At 46.0% G+C, this 19,725-nt stretch overlaps 1 protein-coding gene across 1 annotated transcript in view; it reads left to right on the top strand.

Annotated features, from left to right (window-relative positions):
* Nucleotides 1–276: 276 nt before the first annotated feature.
* Nucleotides 277–19,725, top strand: part of CAB39 (calcium binding protein 39) — a 93,657-nt gene continuing 74,208 nt past the window's right edge. The window contains exon 1 of the mRNA XM_062193374.1: nucleotides 277–375. The gene's annotated coding sequence lies outside the window, so the exon portion shown is untranslated. The remainder of the gene's footprint in view (nucleotides 376–19,725) is intronic.

Consider the following 19,725-nt stretch of genomic DNA (forward strand, 5'->3'; position numbering starts at 1 on the left):
GCGCCGCCCGACGCCGCGCCCTCGGCGCCTGCGCAGTGCGCACGTCAAAGCCGGGCTCGGGCCGGGCGCGGGGCGCGGGTCGCGGGGCCTGGGAGACGCGGAGCCTTCCGGAGCGGGGCTGAGGGCCGAGGCCAAGGCGGCGCCGGGCCCCTCAGCGCCTGCGGCCGCAGCCCGAGCGAGCGCAGCCGCGCGGCGGCCACCGCGGGAGCCCCCGGGCCGCCGGGAGCAGGAGCGGGCGGAAGACAACGGAGGGGCTGAGCGCCCGCGCCGCGCCGCGGGGACCGAGCGAGCAGCCCGAGGCGGCGGCGGCCGCCGAGGACGGGGACGGCGACGACGCGGAGGCGGAGAGGGAGCCGCCCGGCCCGGCCCAGCCCCGTGAGTGCCCCGGCTTCCGCCGGCCCCGCGCCGGGCCCTGGGCTGCCTCCATTTTCTCGGGCCGGGGCGCCGGCCTCTCCGCCCGGGGCCGCCGCGCGGCTCTCGGCGGGGCAGGGGAGGTGCGGGCCGGGCTGACTGCCACTGCCCCCGGCGGCTCTCGGACGAGGACCTGTGCGGCCCCGGTGCTGCCTGCGGGCGGGCGGGCGGGCGGGCGGCGCCGCGCCGCGGGGATGCATCCGAAGGTGCAGCCGGCCCCGCGGTCGCCGGCCCCGGGCTCTGGCGCGGGAGATAAGGCGCGTCCGCCAGCAACCGCGATCCCGGGGAGGAGGCGATAAGACCCTGCGAGCGGTAGCAGGGTACCCGGGCGGGGGGGGAGGGGGACCCGGCCGATCGATGGCTTCCGCCCGGCAGAAACCCTGGCGGGCTTCCTGGGCGAGGCAGGGCTGCAGCGTCTTGAAGGCCTTGGGGTGGGGGCGGTGCAGGAGGACAAAGGTATTTAAAAAAAAAAAAAAAGAAGAAGGCTTGCTGTAGACCGGTGGGCCGCGGGTTTCGCTGGCCAGGGTCGCCTGCTACCGAGGCGTGGGGGCCTGCGCAGGAGCTGTTGGAGCGGCGGTTCTCGGTGACTCACGAGCCCGGAAACGCGGGCTGGAGGCTGCTCCCGGCGCTCTCGTGGAAGGGGCCCGGAGCCGACGCGGTGTGCAGGTGGACGCGGGGCGCCTCTCGCGAGACGGCCGGAGCCCGGGCTCGGGTGCGCGCCGGCGGCGTGGCTGTCGGTGGGTGACTTGGCTAAAACGCGCAGCCCGAACTTGGCGCCCCGCGTGTCCCGGGCCGCGCCGGGGCTGCGCTCGGCACGGTCCGGGGGGCGGAGGCGGACGTGCTCCTCTCCACGGGAAGGCAGATGGCCTTACTGTCCGTCGCGGAAGGCCAGAAGCCAGACTTTAGCTTATTTTGTAGATTTTTTTTTTTGCCCCCCGGATGGGGAACAAGTACTAAGCGGCTGCCTGGGGAGTCGGGTTTTTGCTCTGTGCGCAGCTTTCAGAGGTGAGCTTAGTGGGTGTGACGGGCGCTCTCTGCTCAGTGCTACCGTGGTCGGTAGAAAACGCAAGCCCTGCGGAAAGGGCTTTTGTGAATTGTCCCCGAGTCTCACCATTTCAGTTCGGTCGCTGTTCGCGATTTTGCGTGTTTCCCCTCCAGTCTCTGCCTGCGTTTGGTTCTCCTCTTCACCGGCGCGTGCTGCGTGCGTGCAGTCGCGGGGTCGTCAGAATGACCCTGGGAAACGTGTGCTGTGGACAGCGAAGCCTGCTCCGAAACAAGCTTCTCATGTTATTTTCGTGTGAGCTTTTTGTAGACCTCGCATCTCATTAATTTTTTCTTTTGTGGTTGTATATCTTCACATAAAATGTTTTCCCCCCGAGGGTTGACAGGCGCGTGCGTCCGAACTTCTCTGCAGGGTTGGGTCCTGTGGCTGTTGCGTGAAGCTTGTGCTTGGCAGGAAGCGAGTTGCCAGGAGGGATGCAAGGGGTGTGCAGAGCGCCGTGTCGGAGGGTGCTGCTCCTCCCACTCCCCAAAAACAGTCTCTTCCAGTGCTCCAAGCCGGGGTTCGGTTTTCCTGTCGGTGGCTCCTCGGCGTAAGGGGAGTTTGTCCTGAAGTGATTGGCTCTGTTATGTTTATTGCAGGGCAGCTCACTCAAGTGCATTCGCATCTTAGACTGCAGGTTCCTTTTTTTTTTTTTTTTTTTTAAGATTTATTCTATTTATTTGAAAGACAGAGTTACAGAGAGAAATCTTCCATATGTTGGTTCACTCTCCAAATGGCAGCAATGGCGAGAGCTGGGCCAGGCCGAAGCCAGGAACCTCACATGGGTGCAGGGGCCCAGCACGTGGGCCATCTTCACCGCTTTCCCAGGTGCATGAGCAGGGAGCTGGATCCTAAGTGGAGCAGCTGAGGCTCGAACTGGCACCCATAGGGGATGCTGTGTCTCAGCTGACGGCTTTGCCCACTGTGCTGCAATGCCGGCCCCAGACTGCGGGTCCCCAGACTGCAGGTTCTTTTTTTTTCTTTCTTTTTCTTTAAGATTTATTTTATTTAATCGTTTCTCGGCCTTTTGGCTAAGATCAAGTGTGAAGATTTATTTTATTTATTTGAAAGACAATTACAGAGAGAGAGGTCTTCCGTCTGCTGGTTCACTCCCCAGATGGCATCAATGGCCGGAGTGTGCCGATCCAACAGCAGGAGCCAGGAGATTCTTCTGGGTCTCCCACGTGGGTGCAGAGGCCCAAGGACTTGGGCCATCTTCCACTGCTTTCCCAGGGCACAGCAGAGAGCTGGATTGGAAGTGAAGCAGCTGGGACTCGAACCAACGCCCATATGGGATGCTGTTGCTTCAGACCAGGGCTTTAACCCGCTGCGCCACAGCACAGGCCCCTGCAGGTTCTTACATTAAGTGTTTTTCATCTTATGCTTTGCAATCTGAAATATGTTAATAGATTCCTTGTTTTCTTTCTAATCCCATAGTAAAGAGAAATGCTGAGTTAGACTGTGTAGGCTTTCATAAAGTTAATGGAATACCTAAGAAGATCTGATTTAAATATGAGATCTGATTTTATTTGAAGCTTTATTTGTATATTGCAGATTTACAAAAAATACGTGCATCTTTATTAGTTTGGAATATTTACTAAAGATTGTTTTTAAATCAGTTTTGTGGAATTGTAGATTTTTGTTTTTGCTGCCACACTTTTCCAAGAGCCCTTTTTTCCAGGAGATTGGTGGCTGAAAATTCAGTTTCGCTACCTGCCGTAAAAATGTACACATCTGGGTGGCGCCACGACTCAGTAGGCTAATCCTCCGCCTGCGGCGCCGGCACCCCAGGTTCTAGTCCTGATCGGGGTGCCGGATTCTGTCCTGGTTGCCCCTCTTCCAGGCCAGCTCTCTGCTATGGCCCGGGAAGGCAGTGGAGGATGGCCCAAGTGCTTGGGCCTTGCACCCGCATGGGAGACCAGGAGAAGCACCTGGCTCCTGGCTTTGGATCAGTGCGGTGCGTCGGCCACAGCAGCCATTGGAGGGTGAACCAACGGCAAAGGAAGACCTTTCTCTCTGTCTCTCTCTCACTGTCCACTCTGCCTGTAAAAAAAAAAAAAAAAATGTACACATCCAGCCCTCCCCCTCAGTACCATCTAGAGCAGGACAGACCTTCATCCCAGGCTGCCTGGTGACCCGTCTGGTGGCATTTCTGTTTCAGCTCTCTTTAAAGTCCATTTGCCTCTTTCCTGTGGGCATTTAATTAAGAGTCTGAGCTTATGGATGCCCGCAGTTGCTATTGAAGTAGGAATAGGTGGATTAATAAGGATAAAGACAAAACTTTGTTGGGTAAAACTTTGGTTTTTACAAACAAAACTTTGTTGTGTGACAAACCGTGGAAAGATCACATCTCTGTGAACCTCTGGGTTAATTTCTTCTGGCTTGATATTTAATTGATTTAAGAGCAATGCAGATGAAGCCAAGCAGCCTAAAAATTGCTCAGTCCTGGCTTTTGTTGGAGAGAAGACTATGGTGGAGCTCTTTGGTGAAAGGACTGGGTGAGGTTGTTACTCTGTGTCCCCAGTGACCCTGGACACTGCGTGTGTCGGGCTTGCTATCACTGGTGGAGTAGATCACTCTGGGAATAAAATGCTGGATGTTTTGCTTTTGTTTCTCAGGCCTTCCAAGGATTATAAGAAAAAGTTCTGGGGCTAGCCGTGGTGTAGCAGGTAAAGCCGCCACCTGCAGTGCTGGCATGCCATATGGGCGCAGGTTCCAGTCCTGGCCGCTCCACTTCTGATCCAGCTCTCTGCTATGGCCTGGGAAAGCACCGTGTGGGAAACCCAGAAGAAGCTCCTGGCTCCTGGCTCCTGGCTTCCAATCAGCGCAGCTGCAGCCATTGTGGCCATTTGGGGAGCAAACCAGCGTATGGAAGACCTTTGTCACTCTCTCTGCCTGTTTCTGCCTCTCTCTAACTCTGCCTTTCAAATAAATAAATTAAAAAAAAAAAAAAAAGTTCTGTGGGCTGAAAGATCTTAGATGGGCAGCAAGGAAATACGGTAAACAGCTTGTTGCTGGCAGTTTCTTTTGGGTGCATGCGGCTCTGCATTTTGCCGTTTCTGGTTCCCTGAACCTCCTAGTCCCACTGTGCTTTTAACTTTTCTCTGATGTGGGAGGGATCGTGAAGGGACAGCAGAACTGCGATTTGTGGCAGCTGCGCTGAGCCAGCAGAGGAAGGGCGAACAGCACGCAGAGCCTTGTGAGAGGTCAGTCAGGTGCAAAACAGAGAGGTGAACCGGCGCCGGCCATTTGTGTTGGCTGCGTCCAGCACATGCCTATTGCCTTGTGTAATTCTTAGCAGGGTGTGTCTAACGTGAGATCCTGGTACCCAGACTCAGAATATAGCCTCTAAATTGTGGGTTTGTGTTTGCGTATTACGTGTGTATGTGCTTGGTTACCCAGACTGATACTTAGTGGCAGTCTGCCTTTATATGGTGATTATTCCTTGGGAACATTATCCAGCAGGTAAGTTGTTGAGGACCTAGGAAGTATGGTAATATTGAAACATCACAACACTTTGGTTATTTGAATTAAGTGTTGTATGAAAAACAAAATAGACATTTTGTGGCTTGATCTTAATGAAGGTGCTACTTTATAACCTTGTGTGATGAATTGTAGCTTGCTCTTTTACAAAGTACTGTTAACATGTTAGTCACTGTTCTCCCCCACCCAGATTAAATATCAGCTGTATTTAGGCAGATGGGAGAAGTAGCAGGAACAGGTTTCTGTTGACAGGTCTGTAGTTAAGGGCCGTTCTTAGATTTATAAAATTTGGAGAGGCAATGTTATCTAGTGGTTAAAAGCAGGGGCAGCTGGGCCTTGTGGATTTGAACCCTCACCCATCCTTCTGTGGGCTGTATATAGCCTTAGGCAAATTCTTAACCTCTCTCTGGTTTAGATTCCTTAGATGGGGTAATAATAGACCACCATATCTGAGAGAGTTCTGGGATTAAATGAGTTATTCCATCCTGATGTTCCTGGAGCAGGACTGGACGCAGTAAGTAGCTGGTGGTGGAAACAGCCCTGTTGGACGGGTTCCTTCTGCAGGTGGGAGCTCAGAGGGCCACTGCCGCTGGAGCAGGGTTGGTTGAGCTTTCTGTGGTGCAGAGTTCCTTGCCTAGAACTGTGTAGTTTATTAGCCACAGAACTAGATTTAGAGGCTGGTGTTCTTCATTTTTTGTCCAGTTTGCTTGAATGAAATTGAGTTTTATAACTTAATGCAGTAATGTCTTCTTTGGACCTTTCCACTAAATTTTTTTTGGATTGCTCAGATTTTTTTTTTTTTTTAAAGATTTGTTTATTTATTTGAAAAGCAGAGTTACAGAGGAATGGGGAGAGGGAGAGGGAAGGAGTCAGAGAGGTCTTCCGTCCACTGGTTCACTCCCCAAATGGTCACACCGGCCACAGCTGGGCCAATCTGAAGCCAGGAGTCAGGAGCTTCTTCTGGGTCTCCCATGTGGGTGCAGGGGCCCAAGCACTTGGGCCATCTTCTATTGCTTTTCCAGGTGCATTAGCAGAGAGCTGGATCAGAAGTGGAGTAGCCGGGACTTGAACTGGTACCGATAAGTGATGCCTACACTGCAGGTGGTGGCTTAACCCACTATACCACAGCACTGGCTCCTCCACTAAAATTTACAAAGATGGTATTCAGAGTATATTAAATGTTCTGTGGCACAAAGTCCTTGATTAAGGTTTGGTGTGTATACTAATATTTATAATACAGGGGTTATATGAAATTGAAAGTTGAAATAGACAAAGAATCAAGGGAGCTGAACAAAAATTACTAGACAGGTTGGGAGAGCAAATTATCCTTGGATAACTGCCAGACACCCCCTGAGGCCCGGAGTATGTTCCCAGCATCACTGCAGATGGGAAACCAAAGCAAACAGGGTCAGGATTTGAACCCCGGTCTGCTTCTCTCCAAAATGTGTGGCTCCCTGGAATAGGGTCTGACTTCCTCACGTGAAATAATTGGACTTTCCTCCATGGGCTCTTGGTTTCTTCTGGAGATGACTGGTTTAGCGTTTTAGAATGACGGTCCTTAAAGAAAACCTAATGAGGATTTTAATAGGTTGCCAAAGAGTAACCACATATTATAATCCAAAGTGACGTGGTTTATTCTAAATGCTTTAGTTGTACAGAACCATAATTTGATTAGTGATTTATAGTTTAGTTAGATTAGTAGGTAGTATTTCGTTTTCTTACTAATCTTACAGAGCAGATAGGAGCCCCATGATACACTGGGAAATCAGATCAGGGCTGGGTCCTGACTCGGTGACTAATCGTGTTGTCACTCGGAACAAGCAGCTCCACCCCTCTGGGTTCCAGTCATCTCATTATTATACTGAGAGGTCCAGATTGAAAGCCCCTCTAATCCTGTGTGCTCCTGTTCCGTGGTCTGGGATGTGGGCTCGCCTTCCTCCTGTGTGCTCCTGCTCCGTGGCCTGGGATGTGGGCTCACCTTCCTCCTGTGTGCTCCTGTTCCATGGCTTGGGATGTGGGCTCGCCTTCCTCCCGTGTGCTCCTGTTCCATGATCTGGAATGTGGTCTCCCCTTCTCCCGTGTGCTCCTGTTCCGTGGTCTGGGATGTGGGCTCACCTTCCTCCCGTGTGCTCCTGCTCCGTGGTCAGGGATGTGGGCTCACCTTCTCCCGTGTGCTCCTGTTCCGTGATCTGGGATGTGGGCTCACCTTCTCCCGTGTGCTCCTGTTCCGTGATCTGGGATGTGGGCTCACCTTCTCCCGTGTGCTCCTGTTCCGTGATCTGGGATGTGGGCTCGCCTTCTCCCGTGTGCTCCTGCTCCGTGGTCAGGGATGTGGGCTCGCCTTCTCCCGTGTGCTCCTGCTCCGTGGTCAGGGATGTGGGCTCACCTTCTCCCGTGTGCTCCTGCTCCGTGGTCAGGGATGTGGGCTCACCTTCTCCCGTGTGCTCCTGTTCCGTGATCTGGGATGTGGGCTCGCCTTCTCCCGTGTGAGGTGCCTCTCTCTGCTTGTGGCGTCTGTTTCTCTAGGAGAACTTGGTGGCTGCAGCTTTTTTTCCTTTCCTCTCATTTGATCAGATGCCCAGAGTTACTTCACCGTATGAAGTTCTCTGCTCCAGGGAATGTGAATAACATCAACGTGTGTGTTTTCAAATTTCTGCCTTTGTGCTTGTGAGTGAATCGTTAAGAAGTAAATGTTACATGGTTGTAAAGTACAAGCTCAGGAAGTCAGGCTAATGATTTACAAATCCTCAAACCTCACATCAGTTCCATTGTCACAGTTGTGTTGTGAAGTTGGAATAACGTTAACCAAAAGCCGTGAGGGTAGAAAAAAGACTGAAAATGTCAAATCAAGTGTGAGGATGTAAAGAACATGCCGAAGGCAGTGTTTGTGGTACAGGGTGGCAGTCCTCTGCCCACAGACTGCTGTGAGGGCTGGCCTAGATGCTAGGGTCTCTGCCAGCCTGGGTTCATCACCGATAGAGGGGAGGGTGCTATTTACCTCCCAGGAGCATCCATGGTTCCTCCTTTATGTTAGGTGTGTTCTGAGTGGCGGCCTCTAAGGGTTCCTAGTCTAGGTAAACAGTTCTTCCTGCTTTGGTGGCCATTGACTTGTGGACCCTCCAGCGGGGAGACAGGAACTGTCCGTGCAGATCTTTTGGTTTCCATCTGTACACAGGATGATTTTACCCTCTGTTCAGCCTTTGTTGGTGTTTTGTATAAGTTTTTTCCTGTGTATTTAAGTTTTGTCTCTGGATTATGATTTATTTGAATTGAGGTATATTTTTTTAATGTTTCAAATATCAATTCTCTTTCCTCTTCCCTCAATTTGTGCTTTTAGAGTATAATATGTTGTTTTTATAAGTATTAATTGACACAGCTATGTGATTTATGATGAAAATGATTAACCAAAATACAGTTTCTTTTTATTTTGTTTCTGCTACTTTTGTGCTTATTTGGCAGTGATTTACTTACTGTGGTGGCTAAAGCTTATGGGGTTCCCCTTTCCCAGCTAAGTTCCGCACAATGTGGTGATTCCTATATTGTGTTTCTCAGAATGCTAGTGTTATGAGAAATTAGTCGTTAGGAGAGATGCTAGAGTGAATATTAGCTTGAGGAAAAAAACTGGGTTAAATACAGCTAAGCATATTTGTATTTTTTAAAGGTTGGAATTTTATTTAAGATTTTTTATTATTTGAGTGACTGAGAGGGAAAAACAGAGAGGTCTTCCATCCATTGGCTCACTGTCCAAATGCCTGCAACAGCTGGGAGTGGGCCAGGCAGAAGCCAGGAGACCTGAATTCCATCTGAGTCTCCATGTGGGTGGCAGGGACCCAACCTGAGCCATCACCTGCTGTCTTCCAGGGTGCACATCAGCAGTAGCTGGGATCAGAGGTGGAGCCGGGACTCACACCCAGGCACTCAAGAGTCTGGGCATCCTAGGCAGTGTCTTAACAGCTACACCATATACCCACCTCAGATTTTTATTTTTGATGGTGTTTGTAGTATGATTTTTCTGCAGAGCTTGTAAGAAATTTTTAATAGTGTGAATTCTGACTGTCCAGAAAGGGAACAGTATTGCCCAGTTTGTCAGCTTTATTTGGTGTTAAAAATACCTTCCTTCTCCAGGAAATGCCCACAGACATCTTTAAGGAGAACTCTCCTGGAACACGGTTTAGAAAGCCCTCTTGTTATTTACTAGTATGGCTTCTAAATCAGTTGCTTTCTGATGAGGGTGATAACCTATACCAGAATTTGAATTCAACTAAAGTTGGAACGAATTATTTTCAGCGTTGTTGAGGAAAAGAGTGAACACTTTTCAGGCTCCCTCCCTGCCCTTTTTTAAAACTTTTTTTAAACCTATAGTGAGAATTTGCATCGGTGACTCAAAATGCATGTATGCTCTGAAAACTGGAAAAGGAATTTGATGAGACAATACATAGGCCTTACTGTGTGTGCCACATTCTCGTACTTTCTGTTCTGTTAATGCTTGTTATGAGCTACCAGAATAGTTCACCACGCGATTTAAGAAACACTGAGGTTGCATAAATTTGTAAACTTCTAAGATATTAGACTGAGGATATGTCATAGATACTGTTTATAAGTGAGAAAACTGAAGATCCATGTAGACTTAAGAATTTGGGCTAGTGTTAGAATTCTGAATTTAAATCCTGGTTGGTGTGGCTGAGCAGGGTGTTTAATGTGTGTTTTTCTTCCTGCCTCTCTCATCTGTAAGATAGCAAGAATAGATCCTGTGCATAAAGTAGCTGTGAGGACTCAGTAAGAAATGCTACATGCAGGTCTTCTCGGATTCTGCAAGGGCCCAGCGCGCCGTAACTTACAACTGAAGCTCTCAAACTTTCTCCTGCAGTGTAGTTTCAGAAATATTTTATGACTTTGAAAGTGTCTAAGCAGTTTATATGTGAACCTGGACTCTTTGGATCTGTAGCCGGAAATATTGTTGTGATATCAGTCCTCTGAAATAGTACGTTTTAAAATAGCCAGAAGGACTGGACTCCCTAAAAGTTTCTCTGCCTCATAGTTCTAAATGTTATATCACTGTATAAAACATGTTTTCTTTAACAGTATCTTAAATTTCGAGTAATCTTTTATTATTTGCATGTAATTCCATACATGTGCATGCCTATATCATTGATTAACTTAGCATTTTTGCAGTCTTAATCTGCTTAAAGGAATAAAAGTTGCTATTTCTTGTTTTATCCTAGTTTCTGCAGCTTTTTTAATTCTTCCATACTCAGTATTTTTTTTTAATGCTGTTGGTGGTTGAATTTTGTGTCCTGACCTCACAAGGTGACATTTGGAGGTTAACAATGGTGCAGGCCAAATTCCCTGTTGTCTTAAACACAACTGGCTCCTTATCTCACCTGTGGAGCATTTGAAGTTTGCAGTCCTCAGTTTGGGTACTTTGTTTTTTGTTTTTGTTTTTTACTCATTTGTCTGCAGTGTGGCTTGAAGTTGCTGAAATAAGAGGTTCCAGTCAGCCTCCCTAACACTTACCAGTTCAGAATGAAAACTGCATAGATTCTGTGTTTGTATGAGCAGAAAGAATGAGGCAAAAAGAATAAATAACTGCTAACATAGCACATGCGTTTGTTAGCTGCCAAACTCTGCTGAAGATCCTTGCCAATAGTTATCCCATTTAACTCTGTGCCTACTCTGTTTTTGCCCTCATATTTCCTGGTGAGGAGTGGAGAAAAGGAGGCTAAGTAATTGGATGAAGTCATACACCTAGAAAGGGGCCCTGGGTTTGAAACCCTGGTTACAGAGCTTGAACTTGGAGCTGACTGTACCCTGATGGTTCTGCCATGAGAAACTGAAATGTAGAGTTACCTGGGACAAAGGAAGCCTCCAGTAGAAACAGGAGCATGTGTGATATGCCAGGACACTAAGAACAGTCACGTTATTTTCTTGCTGTCTGTGGTTTTTGAGGGGCCATAAAGAGATGAAGCCGTGTGGAGGAAGATTGGCCACTAAAGTACTCTTTTCCCAAAAAAGCAAAAAGTGTTCCACAGATCACAGAGACTGAACTTGATGTTGATAGCTGGGCTGAGTCCTTAGTTGGGTGTTGATTTCTAGAAGCTACCATTCCTGTACTGTTGTCTTTCCTAGTAAGATTCCGTTAAGGGTCTTAGATAAGGTTGTAGGCAGGAGATGAATATCTGAAAGAATTCATATTTTTTTCCCTATTTGAGATTATCTGAAAAATGTTACACAGTTTCAGTTGGAATATCTTCTAGAACTTGGTAGTCATTTTGGTATTTTTGCAAGGTGATTTTACTTGTACGTAGCTATTTAATAAGCTTTCCCAAGCTGCTCATGGCATATTAATTGCAGATAGAATAGCGTGCATCCCTGTGTCTGCCTTCTCAATTAGGCAAGAAGGAACTAGGAACTGGTAACATCTTCCTGTATGTACACAAAGCAAAGCAAATACTTGCTGGTGTTATGTTGTTAAAAATCACTCATCCTTGTTCTTTAAGATTACTCATAACCCATTGTTTGCCCAAGACCTTATCTTGGTCTTGTTCATGTAGAGTGAGTGGAAGTTGAGTTGATGGGAAGAGAAGGGTGGAGAATGCTAGTTCTTTTATCCTACAGAAACTACCCCACTTTTAAATTAAATGCAGGGAAAGGAGGACCAGACCAAAGGGGTCAGTGTGCTTAGCATAGGATATTATATGCAGACACCCATGGATGTGTAAACAGGTCAAGAGTGTATCTTGGGGCTGGTGCTGTGGCATAGTGGGCTAAGCCTCTGCCTTTGGCACCTGAATCCCATATGGATGCCAGTAAAAGTCCTGGCTGCTCCCTCTTCCGATCCAGCTCTCTACTGTGGCCTGGGAAAGCAGTTGAAGATGGCCCAAGTGCTTGGGCCCCTGCACCTGTGTGGGAGACCTGGAGGAAGCTCCTGGCTCCTGACCTCAGCTCAGCTCAGCTCCAGTCATTATGGCCATCTGGGTAGTGGACCAGTGGACGGAAGATCTTTCTCTCTGTCTCTCCCTCTCTTTGTAACTCTACCTCTCAAATAAATAAATAAAATCTCTTTTTTTAAAAAGTACCTTACCAAGGCTTTTGTTATCTCATTGAAAAGAGTAAGGAATAAGAAATCCTGAAAACAGGCCATAGAAAGTGACCAGAGAGACACTGATTCTAAATTTGTATGTCATGCACAACTCTGAAAGGTCTCATGATGAAAATGGAACTGGTTGCTTTTCACAGTTGCCTAAAGAAACAGAACTTCTTGAGTAGATGGTTAATCATGGAAGGTAGTAAATACATATTAAAGGCCGTGACCTCCCAACCAAAAGGAGGAGTGGGAGCTCCAGAGCCATGTGGTATAGAAATTATATGTTCTTTTTAAAAATTTGAAAAAAATTAGTAAACCTATCTCACTTCTTCTAGATCCTAGGGAAATACCAGAAAGAGATCAAGTTCATATGAAGCACCAGCGATTTTAATTAAGTAGCAAATTGTCAAGGAAGACAACTCCTGATATTTACTGTCCTAAGCAGTGTTATCTCGGTCAGTCTCAAAATTCTAAAAAAGAGGTTATTATTACCCTCATTGTATAGATTAAGAAGTTTAGGCCAAGAAATGAAATAGTCTGCCCAAAGATTAGTTGTGACTAAGCCACAGAGTCTACTTTTGCATCCTTGAAGTATGGCATCAGTGTGTATTTAACCCTCGGGCTAGCTCATCCCAATGTGTGCTAAGATAACAGTGCTAATTAACAGTTCCTCCTGATTTATGAACTCTTGAAATCATGCAGGAAAACAAGGATGCCCAGTAACTTTGTTTTCGTTTGCTATTATACTGGCCAGTGCAAGAATACATCAAATAAAAGGTATTTGGGGGTGGTGATGGTGGAAATAGCAATATTTGCAGACGATCATGATCTTAAACCTAGGAGAATCAAGAGAACCCAACTAACGAGCTAAACATAAGAGTTCAGTAAGATGGCTGTATACCACGTAAAGGTATTTGGTAATTGGTAACTTTTTTTTTTTGCTAGTGTTAGTTACAGAAATATTGGGAGAAAAATCATGTTTCTTCTAGCAATAAAAACATGAATGCCTAAGGTGAAGAATTCTGTATGAAATATTTGGGATCTCTGTGAAGAAAACTATAAACTTAATTGAGGGGAAAAAAGACTTAATGGGGCCACCATCATGACACAGCAGGTAAGCTGCCACCTGTGATGCTGGCGTCCCATATGAGCAGGTGCTCCGCTTCGAATCCAGCTCCCTGCTAATGCACCAGAAAGCAGCAGAAGATGACCCCAGTGCTTGGCCCCTGCCACCCACATAGGAGACCTGGATGGTATTCTAGCTCCTGGTTTTCGCCTGGCCATTGTGGCTATTTGGGAAATATACCAGCAGATGGAAGATGTCCTTTTTTTTTTTTTTTTTTCCTCCCTCTCTCGCTCTAACTCTGCCTTTCAAATAAATAAACATTTCTTTAAAAGAAAGAAAAAACAAGGAAGGAAAAAGACTTCAGTAAGAATGCAGAGTTGGGGGCTGGCATTGTGGCACCACTGGGTAAGCTGCTGCCTGTTGGCACTGGCATCTCACGTGAGCACCAGGTTGAGTCCCACCTGCTCCACTTCTGATCTGCTTCCTTGCTAATACTGCACCTGGGAAAGCAGTGGAAGATGGGATGGCCGAGGTGTTTGGGCCCCTGCCACCCGCATGGGAGACCCACATGGAGTTATAGACTCCGGGCTTTTGTCTGGTTCAGCCCTGGTCATTGCGGCCATTTGGGAAGTGAACGAATGGATAAACGATCCCTCTCTCTGTAATTCTGCCTTTGAAATAAATAAAAGGAAAAAAATTATTTAAAAGAAGGTGAGAGCTTTGTTCAGTGTTTTTGAGATACACCTCTCCCAGACTGGTGCCTGATGAGAGCTCTTTCTCCAGACCCTTAGCATGCTACCTTTCAAACAAGCCAAAGGCTAAAACACTCGATAAATGAACAGTCCATTCAGATAGTGGCTAAATAAAATAAACACAAATAGATAATAGAGGTGCTGTTCAGTAGAGGTTTTAGAAAGCCACCATGCTTAATGCTAGTCAGGATGCAATAAGACTCGAGATGACAATTTATTATACTGCCAGTAGGACCTGTCTGAGAAATGGTTTGGTTCACTATGGACCCAGATTGTCAGGGTGTTCATTTCATGTAAGCCAGGAAAAAAATAAAACCTTTTTTTTGTTCTTACTGTAAGTGGTGTCCAGTGTCTTAAAAATTTTTGTTTTATTGATTGTGGTGGTGGTTGTTCAACTCTTGATATACTAAAAACAATTGTGTATTCCAAATAGGTAAATTTATGGTATGTGAATTATCTCAATAAAACTTATTTAAAAAATATCTATTGGTAGCTATTGGATGGAAGATGGAAATTGAGTTTACTTCTGAATCTTTCAACTGTTAAAGATATTCAGACAAGTTAAGAGTCTTCCAGTTTGTGCTGCACTGATTTTATTGGTACACCTGGTTGATGCAGTGTCAAGAACCCATAGTTAGTGGAGTTAGTGCTGAGACTATCTTAGTGATAAAAAGTGCGCTGATGAGATTATCTCTTAGCAGTAGAACTCAGAAATTTTATAGTGTCAGCTTTATCAAAGTCAGTCTTATAATCACGTTTTGGTTTTAGGAGACACCTTGTATCTCATGTTTATTTCAAGCTCATGTGTGCACATACACACACAGTCTGTCCCTATTAATCTTCATTTTGTATCCCACCTTGTGACGAATACACAAAAATGGCCCTTGGTGTCTGTAAGAAAATTGTGTTTGTTACAGTTTTCAAATATAAAGGCACATAAGCCAGAGTAAAATAGCTTAAAGGTTCATTGGTTAAAAAACAAAACAATGACAACAACAGCAAAAACTCAGATTAAGGGGCTGGCCTTGTAGTGCAATGGGTTAAGCTCCTCCTGCAACTCTGGCGTCTCATGGGTACTGGTTCCAGTTCTGCCCCATTTCTGATCCAGCTCCCTGCTAATGGCCTGGAAAAGCAGCAGAAGATGGCCCAAGTGCTTGGGCCCCAGCACCCGTGTGGTAGATCCGGGTGAAGTTTCAGGCTATAGCCTGGCCCAGTGCTGTGACCATCTGAGGAGTGGACAAATTGATGAAAGATGTCTTTTTCTCTCTTTCTTTGCCTCTCTGTAACTCAACCTTTTGAATAAATAAGTAAATCTTTAAAAGAAAAAAAGCTCATATTGGAAGACTGAGCTTGGGGAAGTTGGATCAGCCTGTTGTCAGCCTCCTCAGCGAGAGCAGGACGGATGAATTATGATGATGAAGTGTGTGCCTGGAGGAGAAATGGCAATTAGTTGATCACCTGACCTGGATCAGTGTGGTTAGTGGGAGGTTGAAGAGTTACCAAGTAGTGAATTGTGAATGTTTACTGATTCGAGCAAATAAATATTACCATGAGAAATTTCTTTTCATCATCACTAACAAGTCTTTATGTGCAGGTAACCCTGTCAGGCCCTTCTCTAAGTAGAGGGTTCTTTGCTTTGCTAGATTGGGAAATAAACACAAACAGAAACATTGGCTGGTTCTCTGGAGAACCCAGAGTGTCAGAATTCATGATGTGAGCAAATTTCCTGATTTGAAAGGGAAGATATGCCTGTATGTCTGTTGTCCTCAAATAATTATTCGTTGTGCCTCCTTCAGTCTCCAGTTTGCCTTAGTGATCAGTTGTTTTCTTACCATTTCACAGTTGCAAAACTACCATTCTGGGCCCCATCCCCTCTTTCTGTTGGCTAAGGATATGAGACTCTCAGCTCTGGTTGGTGCCTCCCTATAAGGGAGCTTGGCTCTGATGCCAACTCTAGAGCCGTAACAGCTTGCTGGTCCTTCTTTGGAACCAAAAGAGTTTTCTGTGGATTGCTTTGCCTTTTCTTCCCTCCAGACAAGGGCTGTGATGTTATAGCACCTCTAGCTAAGATGTTTGGAAGGCAAGATGCTAACGCACACTTTGTTTTTCCTAAATTCCCTCTACCTCCACTCTCACATATATAGCTTCTCAGAAACTATTGAGAGATGGGGAGCACTACTTTTTAAAGTTAGATTCTGTATAAATTATTAGGTTCTATAGAATCACAGAAAGGACTGTTAAGAGTCTTCATGTACTTGTTAATGTAAATTTTGTTTCTGAAGGAGGAAGCTTGCCCGCATTCACTGGTTTACGCCCCAAATGCCCACAGTGACCTCTGGCTGCGACTGAGGCTTTGAACCAGGAGCCTCCTCCCGTGGGCTGTCACTGCCACCTCCCGGAATCTGCCTCAGTCGGATTTGGGAGCCAGAACTGGCGATCAAAACCAGGCACTCTGATGTGAGGTGCAGGTGTCTGCACCACTAGGCCAAAAGCCTGACCCTATGAGTGTAATTTCTAATTCTTGATTTTCTGTATCCTTTCCAAGTTTTAGAGCAGATGGAACCAAGGGAAGAATCAGGAGTTTCACGAGGTCATCTTGGGAGTTCTATTTTGGATGACTGGAGGAAAATTGCATTTAGTTTGTATTTGCTTGTATAATCTTGAACTTTATAGTCTCAATTTGTGAGAATAAATAGGCATGTCCATTCTTACACTTTTATTTTCTTCATGTTTCTTCAACCATTGCAGATTTCCATCCCTAAAGTTAAGTTTCCGGAGTATATGGAAGAGTATAAGACAGTGCCACTCTCAGTCTTCGGTAGGCTAGTTATGCACTCTGAAAAGTTAGTAGGAAAAATGTCAGAGAGCTGCCCTCGAGGTACCTTTCTAGGTCTGGGGATTAGAGCAGTGAAGCCTAGGAGGTAGTCTTTGTATTCATTGGAACGCTCTTGTTTTTTCCATTACAGTCAAGATTTAATAAAATTCTGTCTCATGGAAGAATCAAACACTCCAGGTATGGGAAATGGCAGAGACACTGCTGGGTTTCAGGAGCACAAACACCATGAAGATGGTCCGTTTCCTACTCACCCCGCCCTCCCTGTACAGGCTGCCAACTTATTCCAGCTGAAAAGCTGGCCATTTGTATTTCCTGTCTTCCGACATGAGGAACTTCAGCCCTTGGGTAGAGACTGACCTCACTGTTAAATGTCTGCCTTGCTCTGCTGGAGCCAGCGTGAGTAAGGTTCACGTAGGTCGACAGCACCTCCCACTGGAGAGCGGAGAATGGCACCATGTAAGGGTGGGGAGAGTTGCCAGGAGATGGTGCTGGGGGGAGTAGAAGGCGGCTGTGACTGTTCTTATTCCTGTCTGATTGGCTTAGCTATCCAAGACAAGCTTAATGGACTGCTTGATTATTTGTCTTCCCTGGGCCACATCAATCCTCTTTTGCACTTTATCTCTCATTTTAACCTTAGAAGCAGGCCCTCTGGCCACAGATACCCTGAAGGACTGGAGGAGGACCACAGGATCCCAAAGGCATCCCATCCCTAAAAAAAAAAAAAGGCCCCTGCCCTTACATTTACTCAACTTTCCCGGAACAGTGGAAGGAGTGGCTGGAGTGTCTGCTACCTCAGGTGGAAGGTGGTTTTGCATTGTTGAATTATTGTTCTGTTCTAAGCCACCAGTATCTGATTGGGTGGCAGTGTCATCACCCTGAGCTTGCTGTCTGTTTTCCTTGTTCTCCTTGCCTGCACCTCCCCCACCACCTTCATCCCTCTTGTGTTCTTGTTGATTTCCTTAATTTCCCTGGAGAGTGGAGTAGACTGTGGGTTAGTGGTTTCCAGATACAACTCAGCCATTATTTTAATTTATGAGTGCTGTTTTTCCCTTGTTGAATCTACTTTATATACCTGATTAAAAAATAATTTTCTGTAAAGGTAGCCATTTAGACTTTAATGTCTGTAATGCCTCACACATAATAGGGGCTTGAAACATTGGTGAAAAAACTTGGAAATATTTTTGTCTCTCCTTACCTACAGGGAAGGAGAATGACAGCAACAAGACTGGTGTTGCACACAGGACCTGGTAGTGGCTCTCTGACCCACGGAGGGGCTGGCACCAGATCATGATACAAGGGACGCAGGGGTGGGGCTGCAGGTGCAGAGAGAAATTACATTTCACTCTTAAGAAAAATGATAGAAGTCCTTTATTTTGCTGTACACTACGCTTGTTGATTGCCTTGGTGCACTTTCTCTGTTTGACTTAATTTGGTAATTTCTCTCTAGACAGGATGTCCCCGTTAGCATTGTTACCTATGTACACATCTGCAGGAAAATTGACACATGATCTTATCATATGTAACAAATCTATCTTAGTGGTAAGATTAAAAGCTATACCACCCTTACACTAAAATTAGTTCATTTCATATTTCCTGCCTACCATCTTAGGGAAATGGAGAAAAAAATATATATATATATATATTTCCTTCTCTTTTTTCCCTCTCCCTTTCCCATTCTCCACCTCCCCCCAGATTAGTTAGATGGGAGCAAGAAAAAAATCAGGAAGGACACAGAAAATGATTGCTGGGACACAGTGCACGACCAAATGCATGTCTGTTATGCTGGCTATGTGAGTTTGATGAGCCGGAACAAAGAGGGAGGCAAGAAAAGTCTGACGTGGTGAGATAAGAAGCAGACCAGCCACTCAGGAGCACAGTTGTCAGACAGAGCCCTGCTCTTTAGGCATGCTGGGATACTTTGTATACTTTCCTCAAAGCTCTAGAGTGTCTGCGGAAGTGAAGTACCTGAGTTCACGTTTAGGATATCGTAGTACAAGACAGAAAAGACAGTAGCAGGTAGGTGCAAGGACAGTTTAATGAAATCAGTCGTTTCCTAATGCTTGGTCTGTATAATTACTTGTGCCTCTGAACTTCTGTTAACATTGGGTTCCAGAGAGGTTCAAGTTGTATCTCTGGCAGCTGCTCTGGTTGAGCCTATGGGCAGCACTACTAGCTCCTGCCTGCCTTTGAAAACTGAGGAGTTCACCCAGGACTGGATTCCACGTCTAGTTATCTACGTTAACTTGGAGCCTGGGTCCTACTTTCCGTAGAACGTAGTTCTCTGCCCATAATACAGACATATTGAAGGAACGTTGTTTTATGTTGTTAAGTAATAGTTTTTAACACTGTTACAAGCCTGATAGGAGTGAGGTATATGGGCTGGAGAGGAGGTGGATCCTCCCCTGCTCCATACCTTAGTTTAGCTAGAACAAGGTTTAACAGTTACTGCCAGAATCATAACTGATGTCATTTTAGTTGAAAGTATTTCAAAGTCAGGATTACCCTGGTGGGGAACAAGCTCGCCCTGTGCACCCACCTTCCCCTGCAACACCTGTAGGAGATGATAATCAATCTAACTTCCTATTCAGACCACAGTGACGCTTGAGATATACTTAACAGGAACCCAGCCTGTGTGGGGGTTCATCGAGAAGTTTGTGAAAAATGCATATTATGAAAACCCTGAATTTCAGCATTTTTGCCCTAAAATAGCAATCTTTTAATTCCATTTCCACAAAGGTTTCAAGGTGGACTTTTAGTTCAAAATCAAGAGATAATATTATTGTAGAAATGATAATTTTTTTTTTTGCAGATTACCTGGTACTTTCACAAATACTTAGTCATCACAATCAATTATTAACATTCTTCTGCTGAATTAGTAAAGGAAAAATGAAATCTCTTACTCTGAATTTTTGCAGAGGGAAATACATTTTTAACTTAAGGTATTCTTTCCATTATAGCTCTTCCTGAGGCCTCACTAAAACCTAACTTTATACATTCCCTTGGATAGGAGATGCTTTTCTTGTGCCTTATAGATACAGTTTTCAGGTTAAA

The sequence above is a fragment of the Lepus europaeus genome, chromosome 1, assembly GCF_033115175.1.
Source record: "Lepus europaeus isolate LE1 chromosome 1, mLepTim1.pri, whole genome shotgun sequence".
NCBI classification, from domain to species: Eukaryota; Metazoa; Chordata; class Mammalia; order Lagomorpha; family Leporidae; genus Lepus; species Lepus europaeus.